General features: G+C 38.7%; 1 protein-coding gene and 1 non-coding gene across 4 annotated transcripts in view; both read right to left on the bottom strand.

Annotated features, from left to right (window-relative positions):
* ATRN (attractin) overlaps positions 1-24,058 on the bottom strand; it is a 190,046-nt gene that overhangs the window by 141,132 nt on the left and 24,856 nt on the right. The window lies entirely within an intron of this gene.
* On the bottom strand, positions 10,755-10,826 carry TRNAC-ACA (transfer RNA cysteine (anticodon ACA)). Its single transcript has one exon. It is a non-coding gene; the product is annotated as a tRNA-Cys (tRNA).

Below are 24,058 nucleotides of genomic sequence, written 5' to 3' on the forward strand. Positions count from 1 at the left end.
TACATTTTTCTATCCCTTTTCGGTCTGTATGTGTCATTAGATCTGAGGTGGGACTCTTGTAGACAGCATATATATATAGGTCTAGTTTTTGTATCCATTCAGTCAATTTATGTCTTTTGGTTGGAATACTTACTCCGTTTACATTTAAGGTATATAATATATATGTTCTTACTGGCATTTGGTTAACTGTTTTGGATTTGTTTTTCTAGGTGCTTTTCTTTCCTTTCTCTTTTGTTCACTTCTCTTGTTATTTGATCACTAACTTTAATGTTGTGTTTAGATTCCTTATTTTTTTTTCTTACCTATTGAGATTTTTGGTTTCTGGTTACCATGAGGTTTTCAAATAGCAGTCCATATATAACCAAGATTGTTGTAAGTTGCTAGTTGTAAGTTGGAAATGCATTTGTGCTCTCCTCTTCTTAGAACTGCTGATTTTGACATATTTGTGTGTGGATGATTTCTTACCATCACTAATCACTTTATGTTTATCTTTTTTTATTTTTGTATGTTTATCTTTAATAGTGAGTTTTTCCTTTGTAATTTTCCAGTTTCTAGTTATGGCCTTCTCTTTACTGCCTAGAGAAATTCCTTTAGCATTTGCTGCAAAACTTGTTATGGTGGTGCTGAATTCTCTTAGCTTTTGTCTGTCTGTAAAGCTTTTGATTTCTCTGTCAAATCTAAATGAGAGCCTTGCTGGGAGGAATATTCTTAGTTGCAAATTCTTCCTTTTCATCACTTGAAATATATTGTGCCACTCCCTTCTGGTCTGCAGAGTTTCTGCTGAAAAATCAGCTGATAGTCTTAAAGAAATTCCCTTGTATGTTATGTTGTTTGTTGTTGCTTCCTCTTGTTGCTTTTAATATTTTTTGTCTTAAATTTTGTCAATTTGACTACTATGTATCTCAGTGTATTCTTTTTTTTTTTTTTTTTTCTCTCAGTGTATTCTTCCTTGGACTTATTTGACCTGAGCCTCTCTCTGTGCTTCCTGGACTTAAATGACAGTTTCCCTTCCCACGTTAGGAAAATTTTCAGCTATTATCTCTCCAAATATTTTCTTGGGTACTTTCTCTTTCTCTCTCTTCTCTTTCTAGGACCCTTATAATGAGAATGTTGGTACTTTTAATGTTGTCCCAGAGATCTCTTAAAGACTGTCCTCATTTCTTATTCTTTTTTATAATTCTGATCCATGGCAGTGACTTCCACCACTCCATCTTCCAGCTCACTCATCTATTCTTCTGCCTCAGTTATTCTAATATTTATTCCATCTAGTGCATTTTTTCATTTCAGTTACTGTATTATTCATCTGTTTGTTTTTTAGTTCTTCTGCTGCTGCTGCTGATAAGTCACCTCAGTCGTGTCCAATTCTGTGCGACCCCATAGTCGCCAGCCCACCAGGCTCCACCATCCCAGGGATTCTCCAGGCAAGAACACTGGAGTGGGTTGCCATTTCCTTCTCCAATGCATGACAGTGAAAAGTGAAAATGAAGTCGCTCAATCATATCCGATTCTTAGCAACCCCATGGACTGCAGCCTACCACGCTCCTCCATCCATGGGATTTTCCAGGCAAGAGTACTGGAGTGGGGTGCCATTAGTTCTTCTAGGCCCTCATTAAACATTTCTGTATCTTCTCCACCTGTGCCTCCATTCTTTTCCTCAAGATCTTGGATCATTTTTACTATCATTACTCTGAATGCTTTTTCAAGGAGACTGCCTATCTCCACTTCATTTAGTTGTTCTTCTGGGGGTTTTAACTTGTTCCTTCATCTGGGACATATTCCTTTGTTGTCTCATTTTGTCTAACTTCCTGTGACTGTGGTTTCCATTCAATAGACTGCAGGGTTCTAGTTGCAGCTTTCTGTTTTCTGCCTTCTGGAAGATGAGGCTGTCTAAGAGTCTTGTGCAAGCTTCCTGGTGAAAGTACCAGCTGAAAGTGTACCTGTTCAGTGGTGGGTAGAGCTGGGTCTTGTCCATTTGGTGGGCAAGGCCATGTCAGACCATGTGTTTATTGGGGAGCTACTTACTCAGGAAGACTTAAAGCAAACAACCTGCTGATGGGTGGGACTATGTTCTCTCCCTATTGGTTGTCTGGCCTGAGGCATCCCAGCACCAGCGGCAACAAGATATTGGGTGGGGCCAAGTCTGGTGAGAAAATGGCAGCCTCCAAGATGGCTCACACCAATGAGGGCTACCCAGGACTGCTGCCACCAGTGTCCCTGTCCTCACAGTGAGCCACAACCACCCCCTCCACCTCCACAGGAGATCCTCCAATACTAGCAGGTAAGTTTGATCCAGTCTCTTATAAGACCACTGCTTTTTCCCCTGGGTCTGGGTGCACACAAGACCCTATCTACACCCTCTAAGACTAGAGTTTTAGTTTTCCCCACTCCTGTGAAATTCTAGTGATCAAACACTGCTGACCTTCAAAGCTACATTCTCTGGGGACTCCTCCTCCTGTTGCCAGACGTCCAGGCTGGGGAGCCTAATGTGGGGCTCAGAACTTTCATTCCTCTGGGAGAACTTTTGCGGGTATAATTATTTTCTACGTTGTGGGTTGCCCACCCCATGTGTATGCGATTTGATTTTGTCTTGATTGCATCCATCCTACCATCATGTTCTGGTTCCTTCTTTGTTTCTGGATGTAGGATACCTTTTTTTGGTAGGTTCCAGTATTCTTTTGTTGGTGGGTGTTCACACTTAGTTATGATTTCGGTGTTTCCATCAGAAGGTGTGAGCTCACATACTTCTACTCTGCCACAGGCACACTGAGGCCAAACTGAGGTCAAGGATAGAGAGTAAAAGTTTGTTTCTATTAAACAGAACGTGCTTAGGTTTTATTTCTCAACCTAGTCTAACAGTTTCACAATATAGCCTATTCACATTTAGCATGAGGACAATTATGTTGATTTGATTCCTTCCAACCAAAATTTTAAATCAACCTTAATAAGGATTAGCTTATATAGAATAAAATGTAATCATCAAATATGTACAGTATGGTAAGTCTTGACAAATTTGTACACACATAAAATCCCCCAAACAAGATATAAAATAGTTCTATCATCCCCTCAATGTTCCCTCAGACCTCCTTGCAGGTAATCGCTCTCAACACTGATCTTGTTTCTATCACTGAAGACTAGTTTGACAGAACCTGATTTAATGAAATCATACCAAGACACTTTTATTCCTTGCTTTTTTTGATCAGCATGTTTTCAAGTACTGTGTGTATCAATATCTTGTTCTTTCCTATTGCTGGGTAGCATTCTGTTGTATGAATATTTAGACTACAACATGTCTATCTATTTTCCTGTTGATAGACACCTGGATTATGTAGTTATAGATGCTTATGAACAAAGCTGCTAAAAACACTTGTGTACAAGCCTTTGTGTGGACATTTCTCTAGGATAAATATATACTAAAAACGGGAATCACCAGATCGAAGTATAGATACACACCTAAATTTAAAGAAACTGCCAAAGTGTCTCCTAAGTGGTTACATTATATTAGACTTCCATCATCTAGGTATAAATATTTTCTGCTCTCAGGTCTCCCAGTACTCCCACAGCCTTAACAATACATCCCTTCAGCAATATACTGGACTCTGTAAGTGGGAAAGACCTATTGCACTCCATGGATGCAACATTGTGCTTTCCAGATCTGCAACTTTGTGACCCTTGCACCTTGCTTCACTGGCCCAGCTACACTGCTTTCTGTGTCTAGAAGAATCACAACAAAATTTAGATCCCAGAGGTTCCTAGAGGTCCCCATAGCAAGCTGCTTCAACAGAAGCATGGAGCTTGCAGTTAGGAGAGTCAGGGAAACAAGTCTCATTCAGGCTTCTAGGTCTTTCCTCTCTATTGTTAAAGCCCATCTGAGTCTGGGTTTTCTTGTGCTTCTAACTGAAAGCATCCCAACTACTTATTTCACCAACTCCAAGATAAACATGTTTCTCTTAACAGCTCAGAAATCAGGATGCATTATAAAACATGCAGTTTAAATGATTATTTTTTTCTTTCTTAGAAGTAAATGAGATACAGGTATATTTTACATTCAGTGGCATCTTAAGATGCATTATATACACATGGCAAACCCTAAACCTGGTTGAATCCAACCCTCTGCTCACTCTGTATATGAAACCAAGCAGCTTAATAAGGCTAGAGACAAAATACTGTGCTCACTGGTCTCACTCCATACTTATAAACACATTTCTCAAGGAGGTTCCCAGCACTGTGGGAAAATCAATTCTTTCACATCCCTGGCCGACTCACTGCTATCCCTTATTATTGTTCACTTTCCAAACCCTCTTCCATTTCTTCAATTTTAGCTGATGGTACTCTGATTACTCCACTGTTTCATGTCTATTTACCCCCAGTGGAATATAAATTTCATGACAACCAGGACTTTTGGCTGTTCTATTCATTATTCCTAGTGTCTAGAAGTATGTCTGGCATCCTAATAATACAAAATGAATAGCTGGGGAAAGAAGAAATAAATCAGAAGAGACCTACATTTCCTTCCATTACTTTAATGCAAGTACTTTGCTTTCCCCTAGTTAAAATGGATAGGGTCACACCCCTTACCTGGGTCCAGAATTCTTAAACACTACTCAATCAAGGGCCTCACCAGAACAAACCTAATTCTAAACCTATGCTATACTTTTCTTTTTTTTTTTTTTTAATTTTATTTTGAAACTTTACAATATTGTATTGGTTTTGCCAAATATCGCAATGAATCTGCCACAGGTATACATGTGTTCCCCATCCTGAACCCTCCTCCCTCCTCCCTCCCCATACCATCCCTCTGGTCGTCCCAGTGCACCAGCCCCAAGCATCCAGTATCGTGCACTGAACCTGGACTGGTGACTCGTTTCATACATGATAGTATACATGTTTCAATGCCATTCTTCCAAATCTTCCCACCCTCTCCCTCTCCCACAGAGTCCATAAGACTGTTCTATACATCATGTCTCTTTTGTTGTCTCGTATACAGGGTTATTGTTACCATCTTTCTAAATTCCATATATATGTGTTAATATACCGTACTGGTGTTTTTCTTTCTGGCTTACTTCACTCTGTATAATAGGCTCCAGTTTCATCCATCTCATTAGAACTGATTCAAATGAATTCTTTTTAATGGCTGAGTAATACTCCATTGTGTATATGTACCAGAGCTTTCTTATCCATTCATCTGCTGATGGACATCTAGGTTGCTTACTTTTCCTATCTACTGGATCAGCATAAGACAAGCTGTTGGATTTCCTTCTTAAAAAAAAAAAACAAACTCACCTGTCATGTTCAGCCTACTTTTTTTTCTTACATTTACATCAAAAATCTTAAGAAGAATTATCTACTCTTGGGAAATCCCTGGTGATCCAGTTGTTAGAACTCCTTGTTTTCACCGTCGAGGGTGTGAGTTCAATTCCTGAACAGGGAACTAAGATCCTGCAAGCTGTTCAGTGCAGCCTCCCACCGCTGCCCCCAACAACAAAAAAAAAGACTAGGGACTTCCCTGGTGGTCCAGTGGTTCTGCTTTCCTGTGCAGGGGACACAGGTTCAATTCTTGGTCCGGGAACTAAGATCCCACATACTGTAGGACAAGTAAGCCCACACCCCAGCTAGAGAGCCAGCATGCTAAGTCCATGTGTGACAAACAGAGAGCTCGCATGCCCCAACTACTGCACCTGCGTACTCTAGAGCCCAAGCTCTACAACATGAAGCCAGCATGCTGCAATTAGAGAAAGCCCATGTGCTGCAATGAATAGCTGGCACAATGCAATTAAGACTCACTGACAACACTCTTATCTCCTAGTATCTTAACCCCATTTCAATGGGGTCTAACCCTCACCCCTCGTCTGAAATCCTTTTGTTAAGGTACAGAGGGGTAAATTTTCAGATCCCTCCTTACTTCAACACTTGAAATAGCAGATTACTTTCTCTTTTTTTGCATTTAATATTATGTTTTCTTCCAATTTTTTGAGATATAGTTGAAATACAGCACTGTAATTATCTGACTTACATACTTCATGAAATTATCACAATAAATTTACCAAACATCCATCACCTCATATAGACACACTAAAGAAACAGAAAAAAGTTTTCCCCTATGATGAGAACACTTAAGATTTAGTGTCTTAATAACTTTTATATATAACAATCAGCAGTGCTAATTAAATATATCATGCTATATATCCCTAGTACTTCCTTATTTATAACTAGCAATTTGTACCTTTTGACTATTTTCATTTAATTCCACTACGCCCTGCCTCTAGTAACCACAAATCTCATCTCTTTTCCTGTTTGTTTTTGAAGTATAATAGAACTATAATGCATGTTATACAGTGTTTTGATATTTCTATCCATTTCAAAATGATAACGGTAAGTCTAGTTACACTCTCATCATACAAAGATATTACATAGTTACTGACTATATTCTTCACACAGTACATTTCATACCCATGAGTCATTTACAATGGTAAGTTTGTGGCTTTTAATCTCCTTCACTTATTTTTTTCCTCTTCCACTCTCATCTCCTCTACCAACCACCTGTTTGTCCTCTGCATCTACAACTGTTTTCTTAATGTTTGTTCATTTGTTTTTCTTTTTAGATTCTACATACAAGTGAATTCATACAGTATTTGTCTTTCTCTTATTTCACTTCGCGTAATACACTCCATGTTGTCACAAGAGGCAAGATTTCTTTTTTTATGGCTGAATAATACTCCATCCCAGGTGGTGCAGTGGTAAAGAATCTGCATGCAATGCAGGAGATGCAAGAGACTTGAGTTTGATCCCTAAGTCAGGAAGATGCCAAAGAGTATGAAATAGCAACCCACTCCAGTACTCTTGCCTGGAAAATTCCATGGACAGAGGAACCTGGTGGGCTGCAGTCCATGGGTCACAAAGACTCGGACTGATCACACATACACACAATATACATACATGCCATATCTTTATCCATTCATCTATTGATGGGCACTTAGGTTGCTTCCATATCTTGGCTATTGTAAATAATGCTGCAATGAACATAGGGACACACATGTATAATCTCTAATTGGTGTTTTCTTTCATTTGGATAAATACCCAGAAGTAGAACTGCTGGATCATATAGTAGTCTATTTTTAACTTTTGAGGAAACTTCAATCTGTTTTCAGTTTTCATTCCAATCCCAAAGAAGGGCAATGCCAAAGAATGTTCAAACTGACACACAATTGCACTCATTTCACATGCTAGCAAAGTAATACTGAAAATTCTCCAAGCTAGGCTTCAACAGTATGTGAACGGAGAACTTCCACATGTTCAAGCTGGATTTAGAAAAGACAAAGGAATCAGAGATCAAATTGCCAACATCCGTTGAATAATAGAAAAAGCAAGAGAATTCTAGAAAAACACCTATTTCTGCTTTGCTGACTACGCCAAAGCCTCTGACTCTATGAATCACAACAAAATGTAGGAAATTCTTCAAGAGACGGGAATACCAGACCACCTTTCCTGTCTCCTGAGAGGCCTGTATGCAGGTCAAGAAGCAAGTTAGAATGGCAAATGTAACAACAGACTGGTTGACAACTGAGAAAGGAGTACATCAAGGCTGTATACTGTCACCCTATTTATTTAACTTCTATGCAGAATACATCATGCAAAATGCCAGGCTGGATGAAGAACAAGTTGGAATCAGGATTGCCAGGAGAAATATCAATAACCTCAGATATGCAGATGATACCACCCTTATGGCAGAAAGTGAAGAGGAATTAAAGAGACCCTTGGTGAAGGTGAAAGAGGAGAGTGAAAAAGTTGGCTTAAAATTGAACATTCAAAAAACTAAGATCATACCCTTTGGTCCCAACACTTTATGGCAAATAGATGAGGAAACAATGGAAACAGTGACAGACTTTATTTTCTTGGGCTCCAAAATCATTGTGGACAGTACCATGAAATTAAAAGATCCTTGATCCTTGAAAGAAAAGCTATGACAAACCTACACAGTGTATTAAAAAGCAGAGACATTACTTTGCCCACAAAGGTCCAAATAGTCAAAGCTATGGTTTTTCCAGTAGTCACATATGCCTGTGAGAGTTGGACTGTGAAGAAAGCTGAGCGCCGAAGAATTGATGCTTTTGAACTGTGGTGTTGGAGAAGACTCCTGAGAGTCCCTTGGACTGCAAGGAGATCAAACCAGTCAGTATTAATGGAAATCAATTCTGAATATTCATTGCAGGGACTGATGCTGATGCTGAAGCTCTAATATTCTGGCCACCTGATGTGAAAAGCAGACTCAGTGGAAAAGACCCTGATGCTGGGAAAGATTGAGGGAAAGAGGAGAAGAGGTGACAGAGGATGATATGGTTGGATGGCATCATCGGCTAAACGGACATGAGTTTGAGCAAGCTCTGCAAGGTGGTGAAGGACGAGGAAGCCTGATATGCTACAGTCCATGGGGTCGAAGAGTTGGAAACAACTGAGAGACTGAACAACACACTGTTTGCCATAGTGGCTGCAGCCATTCACATTCCCACCAACAGTGCACAGGGTTCCCTCTTCTTCACATCCTCACCAATTCTTGTCATTTGTTGTCTTTTTGAAAATAGTCATTCTTGACCAGTGTGAGGTGATAGCTCACTGTGATTCTGATTTGCATTTACCTTATGTTAAGCATCTCTTCATGTGCTATTGGCCATCTGCATACTTTCATTGGAAAATTGTTTACTTAGATCCTCCACCCATTTTTCTTCATGGCAAATAGATGGGGAAACACTGAAAACAGTGACAGACTTTATTTTTGGGGGGTCCAAAATAACTGCAGATGGTGACTGCAACCATGAAATTAAAAGACACTTGCTCCTTGGAAGAAAAATTATGACCAACCTAGACAGCACATTAAAAAGCAGAGACATTACTTTGCCAACAAAGGTCCATCTAGTCAAAGCTATGGTTTTTCCAGCAGTCATGTATGGATGTGAAAGTTGGACTACAAAGAAAGCTGAGTGCCAAAAAATTGATGCTTTTGAACTATGGTGCTGGAGAAGACTCTTGAGAGTCCCTTGGACTGCAAGGAGATCCAACCAGTCCATCCTAAAAGAAATCAGTCCTGAATATTCATTGGAAGGACTGATGCTGAAGCTGAAACTCCAATACTTAGGCCATCTGATGCAAAGAACTGATTCATTGGAAAAGACCCTGATGCTGGGAAAGATTGAAGGTGGGAGAAGGGGACGACAGAGGACGAGATGGTTGGATGGCATCACCGACTTGATGGATGTAAGTGTGAGTAAATTCCTCGAGTTGGTAATGGACAGGGAGGCCTGGTGTGCTGCAGTCCACGGGTTCCCAAAGAGCTGGACAGGACTGAGTGACTGAACTGAACCGACCCATTTTTCAGTCAGGTTGTTTTTTCATGTTGAGCTGTATGAGTTCTTTGTATATTTTGGATATTAATCCTATATTGAAAATACCATTTGTGAATATGTTCTTATTCAGTAGGTGGCCTTTTCACTTTCTTAGTTTCCTTCACTGTGCAAAAGATCTTTAGATTGATGTAGTCCAATCTGTTTATTTTTGCTTTTGTTTCCCTTGCCTGAGGAGATATATCAAAAAAAAAACAACTAAGATTGATGTCAAAGAGCATACTGCCTATGTTTTCTTGTAAAATGTTTATGGTTTTGTGTCTTATATTTAAGTCTTTATTCCATTTTGAATTTATTTTTGTGCAGTAGTCCACTTTGATTCTTTTGCGTGTAACTGTCCAGTTTTCATCATGTAATACCATTTATTAAAGAGGCTGTTTTTTCCCATTGTACATTATTGCTTCCTTTATCATAGATAATTGCCTATGTAAGTATGGGCTCATTTTGGGGCTCTGTTTCACTGATCTATGCGTCTATTTTTGTGCCAGTATCACACTGCTCTATTACCACAGCTCACAGTATAGTCTGAAATTGGGGCACCTCCCTCTTTCTCAAAATACTTTCTCCACTTGGTTTACCAAACCCTATACTCTGGACTCACAGGCAGCTTCTTCTCAGTCCCCTTTAGTAAGTCCAACTGCTTTTCCCAGTATCTAATTGTAGGAATGCCCCAAGGCTCCAATCTCAGTCTGCTCCTCAACCTAAACTAACTAGGTAAGCTGATCTCAAATTGCCTCCAAAGATTTAAATGCCACCTATATATATTTTTAACAAAAAAATTTTCATCTCTACAATGGGAACATGATTCTTCTGGTTATCCTAGGCAAAAGCTATGACAAATACAGACATATTCCCTACAAAAAATGACTATTTCATTTTTTCCTTTCTAATGTTTTTATTAATTTTATTATTTTCTTATCTTATTGCAACTGGTTAAGATCTCCATTATTACAATGATAAAGAACTGGTGATGGTAAATATCCCTGTCTTGTTCCCTATCTCAGGGGAAAGTTTTCACTATTTCACCATACACTGTGATGTTTACCCTAATTTCTCTGTATGAAATCTTTATCAGATTAAGAAAGTATTTTTCCACCCTTTAAACAATTTTTTTTAAGCACTAATGAGTACTGAAATGGCAACCCACTCCAGCACTCTTGCCTGGAAAATCCCATGGACAGAGGAACCTGGTAGGCTACAGTCTGTGGGGTCGCAAACAGTCGGACACTTAGTGAAGTGAAGTCGCTCAGTCGTGTCCGACTCTTTGCGACCCCACAGATTGTAGCCTACCAGGCTCCTCTGTCCATGGGATTTTCCAGGCAATGGTACTGGAGTGGATTGCTATTTCTTTCTCCAGGGATCTTCCCAACCCAGGGCTCGAACCCGGGTCTTCTGTATTGTAGACAGACGCTTTACCATCTGAGCCACCAGGGAAGCGACTTCACTTACTTACTAATGAGTACTGAACTCTATTTCTTAAAAGAACTGTCCATCTAATGAAATGATCACTTGGTTTTTCTCATTTATTCTGTTAAATCTACTTTAATTTCTCAAATAAATCCAACTTGGTCATTATCTTTTTATATTTTGCTGGACACAGTTTGCAAATATTTTGGTTTTTTTAATATGTTTGGTAAGTTAGACTGACCTGCTGTTTCCATCCCTTATCAGGTTTTGATGACAAATGTATGCTGGATGCATAAAAACAAGGAATTTCACCTCTTCTCCTTAGGCATAGAAGAGTCTGTGTAACACTGGTGCTATTTCTCTTACAAAAGTTTGCAAGAATTCACTATTGAAGCCATCTGGGCCTGAAGTTTTCTTTTTAGTAAGTTAGTTTTACTAGAGTTTGCCATTTCATCTACATTTTTCTAAATTTATTGGAATAAACTTAATGATATCCTCGTATGATTTTTCAATGTCTGTAAGGATCTATAGTGATGGTCCCTTTATCATCACTGTTATCAGTAATTTTTATTTACTTTCTCTTTATCAACCTCTCTAGCAGTTTATCAATTTTACTAGTCTTTTAATGCTTACCTTTGTTAAACTGCTCTATTTATATCTTTCATATTAAATAAACTTCTCTTATCTATTTCATTCTCATAACTTTCTAGTGTATTTTGAAGTGTTTTTACTATTTTTCTGAGTTGATAATTTAGACCACTAATTCAATCTTTCTTTTTTAATGTATGCATTTAAAGTTGCAACTTTCATTCTCAGCAAGGCACTAGTGGTATCCTCAAACTTTAAGATAAAATATATTAATTATAATTCAGTTTGAAATATTTTCAAATTACCAGAGTGATTTTTTCTTCAATTAATGAACATTAGAAGAATACAGTCACTGTATAGTACACTATTCTCTATATGTCAATTAGGCCAAGTGTTTTCAAATCTTTCTTTTGTTAACTACTGAGTGAGGAATATTAGTTATTTTTAACATCATAGATGTAAAAAGCTGGAAGAAATCTGATATGGAGCAGGCTATGTGTAGAGTCTTATAAAGTGTCTCCTCATTACTACTTAATAGCTATAGGAAGAATTAGTGGGAAAATAAGATAATACCTCATAAAGGAAAATAAAATTTATATTAAAAGTAAGGGACAGACAGGCACTGTATGCCTCTAGAAGTGACACCTGAGAAGGATACCCCTCCGCACCCAAGCAGCATCCTGGCCAAGGAAGTGCAGTCTGAATCTAACCATGAGAAAACATGAACCAAAAGCATGTTTAGTTGTCATGTCTTCTTAGTCTCCCTGAGCCTTTAAAAAAATAATTTAAATTTTAGTTGAAATAATGTATTCATATACAATTAATGCAGTGATTCCTTGTATACTTTGCCCAGTTTCCTCAAATGGGGATATTCTTCAGAACTACATTATAATAAATATCACAACCACAATACTGACACTGATAAATCAATCTTATTCCGATTTCCACGATTTTACTTATACTCATGTATGTACATGTGGGTGTGTAAGTTCTATACAATTTTGTCACCTGTGTATTAATGTATCCACCACCAGTCAAGACAGACAGTTCTAACAATACAAGGCTTCCTCACATTCCTCTCCTATCTTTATACACTCCCTATTCTTAATCATTGCCAATGGTTAACTGTTATTTTTTATCTTTATGTAATATCTCTGTTTCTGGTAATTTCCTATACTCTAAAATCTAACCTATCTAGTATTGGCAAAGCCATTCCTGTTCTTTTTAAAAGTAATGTTTATATGTTATAGTTTTTTCATCCTTTTGCTCTCCACCTACCTACACTGTTGAACTTGAAGTGACTTTCCCACAAGCTGCATAACTTGGTCGTATTTTTTCATCCAATTTGCTTTTATATTTAAGGTAATTATTATATCTATGGTAACTACTGATACCCTTTCATAGATCACAGCCTTGTTGTGGCAAAAGAACCGGCATAACTCAATGAAGCTATGAGGCATGCTGTGCAGGGCCATCCAAAATGGACAAGTCATGGTGAAGAGTTCTAACAAAACGTGGTCCACTGGAGAAGGAAATGGCAACCCACTCGGGTATTCTTGCCTGGAGGACCTCATGAACAGTATGTAAAGGTAAAAAGATATAATACCAAAAGATGACCCCCCAGGTTGGAAGGTGTCCAATATGCGACTGGGGAAGAACAGGGGGCAATTACTAGTAGCTCCAGAAAGAATGAAGAGGCGAGGCCAAGGTGGAAATGATGCTCAGTTGTGGATGTGTCTGGTGGTGAAAGTAAAGTCCAAAGCTGTAAACAACAATATTGCACAGGAACCTAGAATGTTAAGTCCATTGAATCAAGGTAAATTGGAGGTTGTCAAGCAGGAGATGAAAGAGTGAACATCAACATATTAGGAATCACTGAACTAAAATGGACAGGAATGTGTGAACTTAATTAAGATGACCATTATAACTATTAATACTACTGTGGGCAAGAATCCCTTGGAAGAAATGGAGTACCCCTCATAGTCAACAAAATAGTCTGAAATGCAGTACTTGAATGCAATCCTAAAAATGACAGAATGGCCTTGGTTCACTTCCAAGGCAAACCATTCAACATCACCATAATCCATGTCTATGCCATAACCACTAATGCCAAAGAAGCTGAAGCTCACCAGTTCTCTGAAGACCTACAAAACTTTCTAGAACTAGCACCAAAAAGATGTCCTTTCCATCATGGGACTGGAATGGAAAAGTACAAAGTCAAGAGATACTTGGAGTAAACGGCAAGTTTGGCCTTGGAGTACAAAATGTAGGCAAAGGCTAACACAATTTTGTCAAGAGAACACACTAGTCATACCAAACACCCTTTTCCAACAATACAGATGATTCTACACATTGACATCACCAGATGCTCAATACCAAGATTATGTTTTTTGCAGCCAAAGATGGAGAAACTCTATAAAGTCAGTAAAAACAAGACCTGGAGCTGACTGGCTCAGATCATCAGCTCATTGTTGCAAAATTCAGGCTTAAATTGAAGAAAGTAGGGGAAAACCACTAGACCATTCAGATATGACCTAAATCAAATCCCTTGTGATTATACAGTGGAGGTGACAAATAGATTCAGGGGATTAGGTCTGGTAGACAGAACCTGAATAACTATGGACTGAGGTTCATAACACTGAACAGGAGGCAGTGACCAAAACCATCCCAAAAGAAAAAAATCCAAGACAAAGTGGTTGTCTGAGGAGGCTTTTACAAACAGCTGAGTAAAAAAGAGAATCAAAGGCAAGGGAGAAAGGGAAAAATATACCCAACTTAATGTAGAGTTCCAGAGCAAGGAGAGATAAGCCCTTCTTAAATGAACAATGCAAATAGAGGAAAACAATAGAATGAGGAAGACTAGAGTTCTCTTCTTTTTGCCTTTTCATACTGTTCATGGGGTTCTCAAGCCAAGAATACTGAAGGGGTTTGCCACTCCCTTCTCCACTGGACCACGTTTTGACAGAACTCTCCACCATGACCTGTCTGTCCTGGGAGGACCTACACAGCATGGCTCACAGTTTCACTGAGTTAGACAAGCAAGGCTGTGATCCATGTGATTAGTTTGGTTAGTTTTCTGTGACTGTGGTTTTCATTCTGTCTGTCCTCTGATGAATAAAGAGAAGAGGCTTATGGAAGCTTCCAGATGTTGGAGAGACTGACTGTGGGGGAAACTGGGTCTTGTTCTGATGGGTGGGGCCATGCTCAGTAAATCTTTAATCCAATTTTCTGTTGATGGGTAGGGCTGTGTTCCCTCCTTGTTGCTTGGCCTGAGGCCAAACTTTCAACCCAAGCCTCCAGAGAGGACAACAGAGGATGGTTGGATGGCATCACCAACTCAATGGACATGAGTCTGAGGAAGAACGGGGAGTTGGTGATGGACAGGGAGGCCCGGCATGCTGCAGTCCATGTGGTCGCAAGGAGTCAGACACCACTGAGCAACTGAACTGAACTGAGAGTCCTCTTCAAGAAAACTGGAGATATCACGGGAACATTTCATGCAAGGATGGGCACAATAAAGGAGAGAAACAGTAAAGACCTAACAGAAGCAGAAGAGATTAAGAAGAGGTGCCAAGAAGACATAGAAGAACTATACAAGAAAGGTCTTAATGACCTGGATGACAATGATGGTGTAGTCATTTACCATGACTGGCACCATGTCTGATACCCGGTGCCAGACATCCTGGAATGTGGAGTTAAGTAGGCCTTGGGAAGCATTACTACAAAATTAGCGGAGGTGATGGAATTCCAGCTCAGCTATTTAAAATTCTAAAAGATGATACTGTGAAAGTGCTGCATTCAACATGACAGCAAATTTGGAAAACCCAGCAGTGGCCAGAAGACTGGAAAAGGTCAGCTTTCATTCCAATCCCAAAGAAAGGCAATGCCAAAGAATATTCAAATTACCATACAATTGTGCTCATTTTACATGCCAGCAGGGTTATACTCAAAATCCTTCAAGCTAGACTTTAGCAATGTAAACTCAGAACTTTAAGATGCACAGCTGGGATTCAAAGAGACAGAGGAACCAGAGATCAAATTGCTAACATTCACTGGATCATGAAGAAAGCAAGAGAATTTCAGAAAAACATCTACTTCTGCTTCACTGTGTGGATCACAACAAACCGTGGAAAACTCTTAGAGATGGGACCATCTTACCTGTCTTCTGAGAAACCTGTATGTGGATCAAGAAGCAACAGTTACAACCAGACATGGAACAAGACTGGTTCAAAATTGGGAAAGGTGTATGACAAAGCTGTATATTATCACCCTTTTTATTTAACTTCTATGCAGAGTACATCATATGAGATGCTGGGCTGGATAAAGCACAAGCTGGAATCAAGATTGCCGGGAGAAATATCAATAACCTCATATACATATGATATCACTCTCGATGAGGATGAGGGTGAAAGAGGACAGTGAAAAAGTTGGCTCAAAACTCAACATTTAAAAAACTAAGATCATGGCATCTGGTTCCACCACTCCATGGCAAATAGAAGGGGGAAAATTGGCAGCAGTGATAGATTTTATTTTCGTGGGCTCCAAAGTCACTGGGGATGGTGACTGCAGCCATGAAATTAAAAGATGCTTGCTCCTTGAAAAGAAAGCTATGACAAACCTAGACAGCATATTATAAAGCAAAGATAACACTTCGCTGAGAAAGGTTCATATAGTCAAAAATATGTTTTTTCCAGTAGTCATGTAACAATGTGAGAGTCAGACCATAAAGTAGGCTGAGTGCCAAAGAATTGATACTTTCAAATTGTGGTGCTAGAATGGACTCTTGTGAGTCCCTTGGACAGCAAGGAGATCAAACCAGTCAATTCTAAATGATAGCAACCCTGAATATTCATTGGAAGTACTGATGCTGAAGCTCCAGATCCAATCCTTTGGCCAGCTGATGTGAAGAGTCAACTCATTGGAAAAAACCCTGATGCTGGGAAGGATTAAAGGCAAAAAGATAGGGGAAGGCAGATGAAGAGATGGTTAGATAGGATCAACGGACATGAATTTGAGCAAACTCCAGGAGATAGTGAAGGACATATGAACTCGGTATGCTGCAGTCCATGTGGTTGCGAAGAGTCAGACACAATTTAGCAACTGAACAACAAAAACTGGTAATAACATTTTATTATTCTGATTGAAATATGGAAACCTAACTTACATTTAAGTCCTTTATCCTTATTACCTTAAATATCATCATATTTAGTCTCAGATAGTTCTATGTTTTTGATTCAATCATCAAATATGACTGCTAAAACTCAGAAGGAAAAGGATTACAAGCATTCATTTGTTCCTTCTATTGCTCTCTTCATTGTTCCTTCTTCTTTCCTGATGCTCCAAGATTTATCTTTTATTACTTCTTTAGGTCTGCTAGCAACAACTTCGTTTAGGTTTTCATCAATTGAGAATGTTTTTATTTCCATTTAATTCCTGAGTGACAACTGTGCCAAATACAGAATTCACAATGGACAATTCTTTTATTTCAGCATTTTAAATATTGTGCCACTTCTACTGGTGCCCATGGTTTCAGATGAGAAATCTATTGTTATGTGAATTGGTTTGTTATTTCCCATAGATAAGTGCATCATTTCTATCTGTCCACTTTCAAGATTTCTTTTCTTTGTCTTCAGGTTTCTGGCCCTCTATTCTGTTCCACTTATCTATTTGTCTGTTCTTTCACCAATACCACAATTTCTGATGGTACCACCGTAGCTTTCCAGTAAGCTTTGCTATCAGGTAGCGTCAGTCTTCCAACTTTGCTCTCCTCTTTTAATTCTGTGTTGGCTATTCTGGGTTTCTTGTTTTGCCATTTAAACTTTAGAATCAGTTTTTTTAAAAAAATCAGTTTTTTGATATTTACAAAATAATTTGCTAAAATTCTGAATGGGATTACTGAATTTAGAGGTAAAGTTGGGAAGAAGTGATATCCTGACAAGATTGAATCTCTCTATCCACAGGTAACATTTCTCCATTTATTTAGTTCTTTGATTGGTTCATCAGAGTTTTGTAGATTTCTTTACACAGATCTTATATATATATATATATATATATATAGAGAGAGAGAGAGAGAGAGTTAGTTAGATGCATACCTAAATATTTCACTTCTGATAGTACTGATATAAATGGCATTTTTTTCTGAATTCAAATTCTCTCTCTTCATTGCTGATATACAGGAAAGCAATTGACTCATGTATTTTAATCCTGTATCCTGTGCCTTTAGATGTTTTTTAAAATTTATTTTTTAATTGAAGGATAATTGCTTTACAGAATTTTGTTGTTTTCTGTCAAACCTCAACATGAATCAGCCATAGGTACATATATCTATATATATCTATATATATAGATATATCCCCTCCTTCTTGAATGTCCCTCCTATCTCCCTCTCCATCCCACCCCTCTAGGTTGATACAGAGCCCCTGTTTGAGTTTCCTTAGACATACAGCTGTGCCTTTAGATTTTAAGAGTTTAATTATGATGCATTTGGTATAGATTTCCTTGGGTTTATGCTGTATGTGATTTGCAGTTTCTTGGACCTGTAGATTTGTTTCTTTTGTCAAATTTGGTAACTTTTCAGCCATATTTCTTTCAAATACTCTTTCAGCCTCATTCTCTTTCCCTTTTCCTTCTGGGACTTCAATCACATAAATGCTGTATCTTTTGTCCCAAAGATCATTTTTTCTAGTCCGCTTTCTGTTTAGACTTGGTGAATTCTATGATTTTGTTCTCAAGTCCAATGATTCTACCATCTATTAATGACTGTCATTCTACTATTGAGCCCATCCAGCCATTTTTTCCGCTGTTGCTGTTACTGTCTTTTTCAGTTCTAAAATTTCCATTTGGTTCTCTCAAATGTCATTTTAAATTTCACTCTAATGAATTTTATTTGGTATGTTGCTAAGATTTTGTTTTTTATTTGTTTCAAGACATTTTTAACTGATTTTGAAGCATTTTTATAACACCTAGTTTAAAATTCTTCTCAGAAAATTCCAACATCTGATTCATCATTTTGGTGTTTGTTATCTTTTCTGATTCTAGTTGCAGTTTCTTTTGTTATTGAACAAGTGGTTTTCTACTGTATCTTGATCGTTCTGTCTAGCATGTTACACATCACTAACATAGGGGCTTATTAACATTAAATCTTTTATTTTAGTAGACCGTCACCCTGTATAGTTTTAGCACGTGGATCTTGGCCTACTTTTCTGGGCTGCTGTTCAAATGACAGGTTAATTTTCAGAGCCTTTGTGGTATTATTTGGCCTGCTTTGTTTAACTGTTGCCACTAGGCTCCCGCTGGTCCCTGAGGGTGCTGCCTGACAGGGCAAAAGGAGTTTCCCCAAGCCAAGCAGCCAAGATTCTCTTGGTGAGGAAAGGCTGTGATAGCCCAAAGTTGCCCCTCAGCTTCCCAGTGTCTCTGAGTAGAAAGGGCAAGTTTGAGCTCACAGAGACAAAGACGGTTCCCTGAATGTGCCCCTTGTTATAACTGGATTCCTCTTGCCAGTTCCAACTATCTGCCCCTGTGTCTCCTGGACTGGGAAAAGTAGCTCAGGCCTACGTAGGCAAAGAAACTATGGACTAGGCCACTTGTAGCTGTGCCTTTTTGCCAGCAGTGCCCACTTCGGGGTCTCTGGGTTGGGGAGGAGAATACCAAGCCTTCAAGGACAAAGATGCTTCCCAGACTAGAATGCTTGCTATAGCAGAGTCTCTCTTGTAAGTTCTGCCTACCTGCCTTGATAACTCTCAGTGAAAGAAGTCTCAGGACAGGTGGGGAAGGAGTGTGCTTCTTCTCAGCACTCATATTCAGTGAGGGCTCATAACTGATCCCCCTTGCCAGTGGTATCAAATTTGCACGATATCTACAGAGGGACTCCCATTTGATTTGGGGGAGGCATAAACTACCTGGAAAGTGTTCTGTTGCTAGGTTAGAGGGACTAAGCAAACAGTAGATCTAGGTAGCCTTCTTTTGCGGGGCAAATGCAAAATGTCCTATGGCTAGGCTGTTCCTTCAGTCCTATGGTTCCAAACCAGCTCACCTTCCTAGGACCCTTCACAGTTCTTTGGTTGTCTTCTGCACCAATTCCAGGACTTATAGTTGGATTTATATGGGAAAAATGGGTATATACCATCTTATCTGTCCTGGATGTAAACCTATGAGTCTTCACAATCATCTATTTTCTCTTTTGATTTTCATTCAGTTCTTTCATTGTTACGTTTCTGCTTATTTTTTAATTGAATGACAGACTAAGCTTTATAAATATTTACTATGCTATATATTACATATAGTTACATATAAATATATCGCATATTATCACTAAGAATATAAAAACTATAAAACTATAAAGTTTATAAAACTTTACAATTATATAGATTATAAAACTATAAAACTAAGAACTATAAAAACTATACAGATAACCTGAATCAGTGACTGATGATACTGTCTTCCTTCAGAGAAGATTTACATCTGCTTCCAGCAACAACAAAGCTGGGAACAGATCTTAATCCAATCAAGGACTGAGGTGATTTGAAAGCTTGGTTTCAGCTTTTTGTGAGAGCTGATCTATTTTGAGTTCACCCTTAAGCATGAAGTACAGCCTATCCTTCAGGGTTCCCAACTAAAAGCCTGGGGTGTTTTCTAGTGCCTTATTTCTTTGTAGGCTCTGAACTCCAATTTCATCCCCCAATTCTGCACGACTACCTTTGACTGTGTGGATCACAACAAACTGGAAAATTCTGAAAGAGATGGGAATACCAGACCACCTTACCTGCCTCCTGAGAAGTCTGTATGCAGGTCAAGAAGCAACAGTTATACCTGCACATGGAACAGACTGGTTCCAAATTGGGAAAGGAGTACGTCAAGGATGTATACTGTCACCCTGCTTATTTAATTTATATGCAGAGTACATCATGCAAAATACCAGGCTGGATGAAGCACAAGCTGGAATCAAGGTTGCAGGGAAAAATATCAACAACCTCAGATACACAGATGACACCACCCTTATGGCAGAAAGCAAAAAGGAACTAAAGAGCCTCTTGATGAAGGTGAAAGAGAAGAGTGAAAAAGCTGGCTTAAAACTCAACATTCAAAAACTAAGATTATGGCATCCAGTCCCATCACTTCATGGGAAATAGATGGGGAAACAATGGAAACAGTGAGAGACTTTATTTTCTTGGGCTCCAAAATCACTGCAGATAGTGACTGCAGCCATGAAATTAAAAGACGCTTGCTCTTTGGAAGAAAAGTTATGACCAACTTAGACAGCATATTAAAAAGCAGAGACATTACTTTGCCAACAAAGGTCTGTCTAGTCAAAGCTATGGTTTTTTCAGTAGTCATGTATGGATGTGAGAGTTGGACTATAAAGCTGAGTGCCGAAGAATTGATGCTTTTGAACTGTGGTGTTCGAGAAGATTCGAGAGTCCCTTGGACTGCGAAGAGATCAAACCACTTCATCCTAAAGGAAATCAGTCCTGAATATTCACTGGAAGGACTGATGCTGAAGCTGAAACTCCAATACTTTGATCACCTGATGCAAAGAATTGACACTGAAAAAGATCCTGATGCTGGGAAAGATTGAAGATAGTAGGAGAAGGGGACAACAGAAGATGAGATGATTGGATGGCATCACCACCTCAATGGACATGAGTTTGAGCAAGCTCCGGGAGTTGGTGACGGACAGGGAAGCCTGGCGTGCTGCAGCCCACAGGATCGCAAAGTCAGACACGACTGAGTAACTGAACTGAGCTGACCCAAAACTCTGCTTAGAATCTCAGTTTCTCTACCACCACTTTACACTCAACCTCTTAGCTACATGCCTCATATCAACTAACCCCTCTATGAGGAAAGCTGTACCAAAAGTTAACCTCATCCCTCTGTCCTTGTTTGCCTTGCTCACTCTTCACAGCCGTTAAAAAAATTTTTTCCCAGCTTTTCTAGTTTTCAGCTAGAGTTCTGGCTTAGAAAAAGCTATTCTGTCACTGACAGAACCAGAAATCTCCCCAGTAGCTTGTTATGTGCTACGATAATATGTTCCAGGCTTATATATTTTCTGACTTCAACCTGAAATAAGCCAGTTTTCCATGGTACCCTAGGTTCTGTCTAGTAACAAAAGTATTATTTAGAGAACAGTCTGGTACCAGAAGTGCTACCAAGCTTAATTTCTGAGATTTTTCAGGAGAGAAAACTAGGAAATAATACATTTTTAAAAAGGAAAAAATACACCATGAGATCATACTGACATTTTCAACTCAAATTTAAGATCGTAACATTCTTACCCAACTTCTCTGATTATATCTCTTTCCCATCCAAAAATCTAGGAACTCAATCCAATATAAGTATTTACTTGTTTACTTTATAATACACACCTGCAAAATAATAATACCAATATCACTACCAATTATATGATTACAAAAACAGTTTATGATATCTTTGCAGTTTTTTGTCCTTGGAAGTATATCCCACTAGAAACAGCCAAACCGTTGCTGTTGTTTAGTTGCTAAGCTGTGTCCAACTCTTTTGTGATCCCATGGATAGCCAGGCTCCTCTGTCCATGGGATTTTCCAGGCAAGAATATTGAAGTGGGTTGCCATTTCCTTCTTCAGGCAATCTTCCCAACCCAGGGATAAAACCTGCATCTCCTGCATTGCAGGTGGATTCTTTACCACTGAGCCACCAGGGAAGCCCAATGTCCAATTTACTACGCTTCAAAGTCATTTGAAATAGTCTCTATGTGAAAGTGTTAGTCCCTCAGTTTGTGTCCAGCTCTTTGGGACCCCATGGACTGCAGCCCTCCCGGCTCCCTTATCCATGGGATTCTCCAGATGAGAATACTGGAGAGAGTTGTCATTCCCTTCTCCAGGAGATCTTCCCAACCCAGGGATCAATCCAGGTCTCCTGCATTGCAGGCGGTTTCTTTATCAAATGAGCCACCAGGGAAGATAATCTCTGTGTGCTTAGCCTCAAACTTGATATACATTTATTTATTTTTTTTTTATTTTTTTTTCTAATTTTTTATTTTATTTATTTATTTTATTTATTTTGCCTAGGTGAAGATTAATTTGCATTCATTGAACATATGCTAAATCATGATATCCCAGTGACTAGCACCATGCCTGGCACAGCCGGCATACAGATTAGTGAGAGTGAATGCGAGGTGTGCAGAAGCTCATTATATGGCACAGGGAAGCCAGCTGGCACAGGATTACATACATTACCACAAGCAAACTAATGAGTTGACGCTAATTTAATATATTTTTACCTCACACTAAGATAGTGCTTGATAAAGACATTAATACTCAACTTGTAAAATGTTGGCACAGTGCTATGCACATAGTGGGTGCTCAGTAATGTTGAATGGACAGGTTTGCAATACTAGATTTAATTCCATCTGACGACTCTTACATTTTCAGTTAGAGCGTAGATACTGTAAAACCCAATACACATTGAATCTTGTTTTCCTGAAAGTATGACATCTAAAATATTTGTAGAAAAGCTTTGTCACAACTGATTTGAATGTTTGTGGTTTTTTTTTTTTTTTTTGCCTCTGACCTTGATATTGGCTTGTAATGTCTCATTTCATCATATGTAATTTTGGTGGAACATGCAGCTCTACCCAAATCAGAAGACTTTCTCAGTGATCGGTTGTCCAAAGCCATTACATGAATTGTTGGGTTGGATTTGCCTGGGTTTGGCAGTTGTTGGACCTTAAGAACTCAAAGGACTTCTTATAAGTATCTTCCAAAAGCAAATGCAAGAATCCTATTCAAGTGCATATGTACATTGTCACTGAGCAAAATAAACCGCAATTGGCTGCTATATTTGATATACATTTAGATTCATGTTCCTGTTTCCATTTGATTTTTAGGAATTGCCTTTTTCTCTCAATTTATTTCATTTTTGTTTATAGTACATATTTGCATGATTCTTAAACCCAACCCACAAAGTACATTCAGATGTCTAGGTTCTACACATGTTTCTGTTACCCCATTCCCTTCTCTTTCCTTAGAGTAACCATTTTCCTTAGTTTCTGGTTTATCATTCCTTTGATTCACCTATGTATATACACGTAAATATAGGTATATATATTTATAGAGCCCTTTTATTTGAAAAATAGTAGCATACAATGCCATTATTTTGCTCTTTGCTTTTTCCATTTAACAATAGTCTTGAGATGACCACATAGCTGATATGGAGATTATCCTCAGTCCTTTTCACAGCTCTCCATTTATAGTACTCCATTGTGTGAACATATGGTATTTTATTTGATCAGTCCTCTTAATGATCTGAGCCTAGACTAATTTGCTATTGAATTTTGTTTCATAATTTAAGTTGACATAAAAATGCAAATGGTCCCACTGAAGTGGACAGATCAACAAACTTACTGGTATTCTGGCCTCTGCTGTCACAAAGAAACAAAATACACTAACATGTTTAGCTCCTGCCCAAATCTGTGATACAGGGTTCTCAACTGGAGCATATATCAAAACACTCACAGAGCCTGAGAAAACAAATGACGAACGATAGGGCTGCAACATTAACCACTCTCAGATGGGATCTAGCATTGTATTCGCATCTTTAACAGCTCCACAAATGAGTCTAATACATACTCCAAATTAAGAACAAATCTTCCACGTATAATCTTGGAATTTCTAGGTGTTAAAGTAAGTGGCTAAATT

This window comes from Bos javanicus, chromosome 13 (genome assembly GCF_032452875.1).
Source record: "Bos javanicus breed banteng chromosome 13, ARS-OSU_banteng_1.0, whole genome shotgun sequence".
Classification (NCBI taxonomy): Eukaryota; Metazoa; Chordata; class Mammalia; order Artiodactyla; family Bovidae; genus Bos; species Bos javanicus.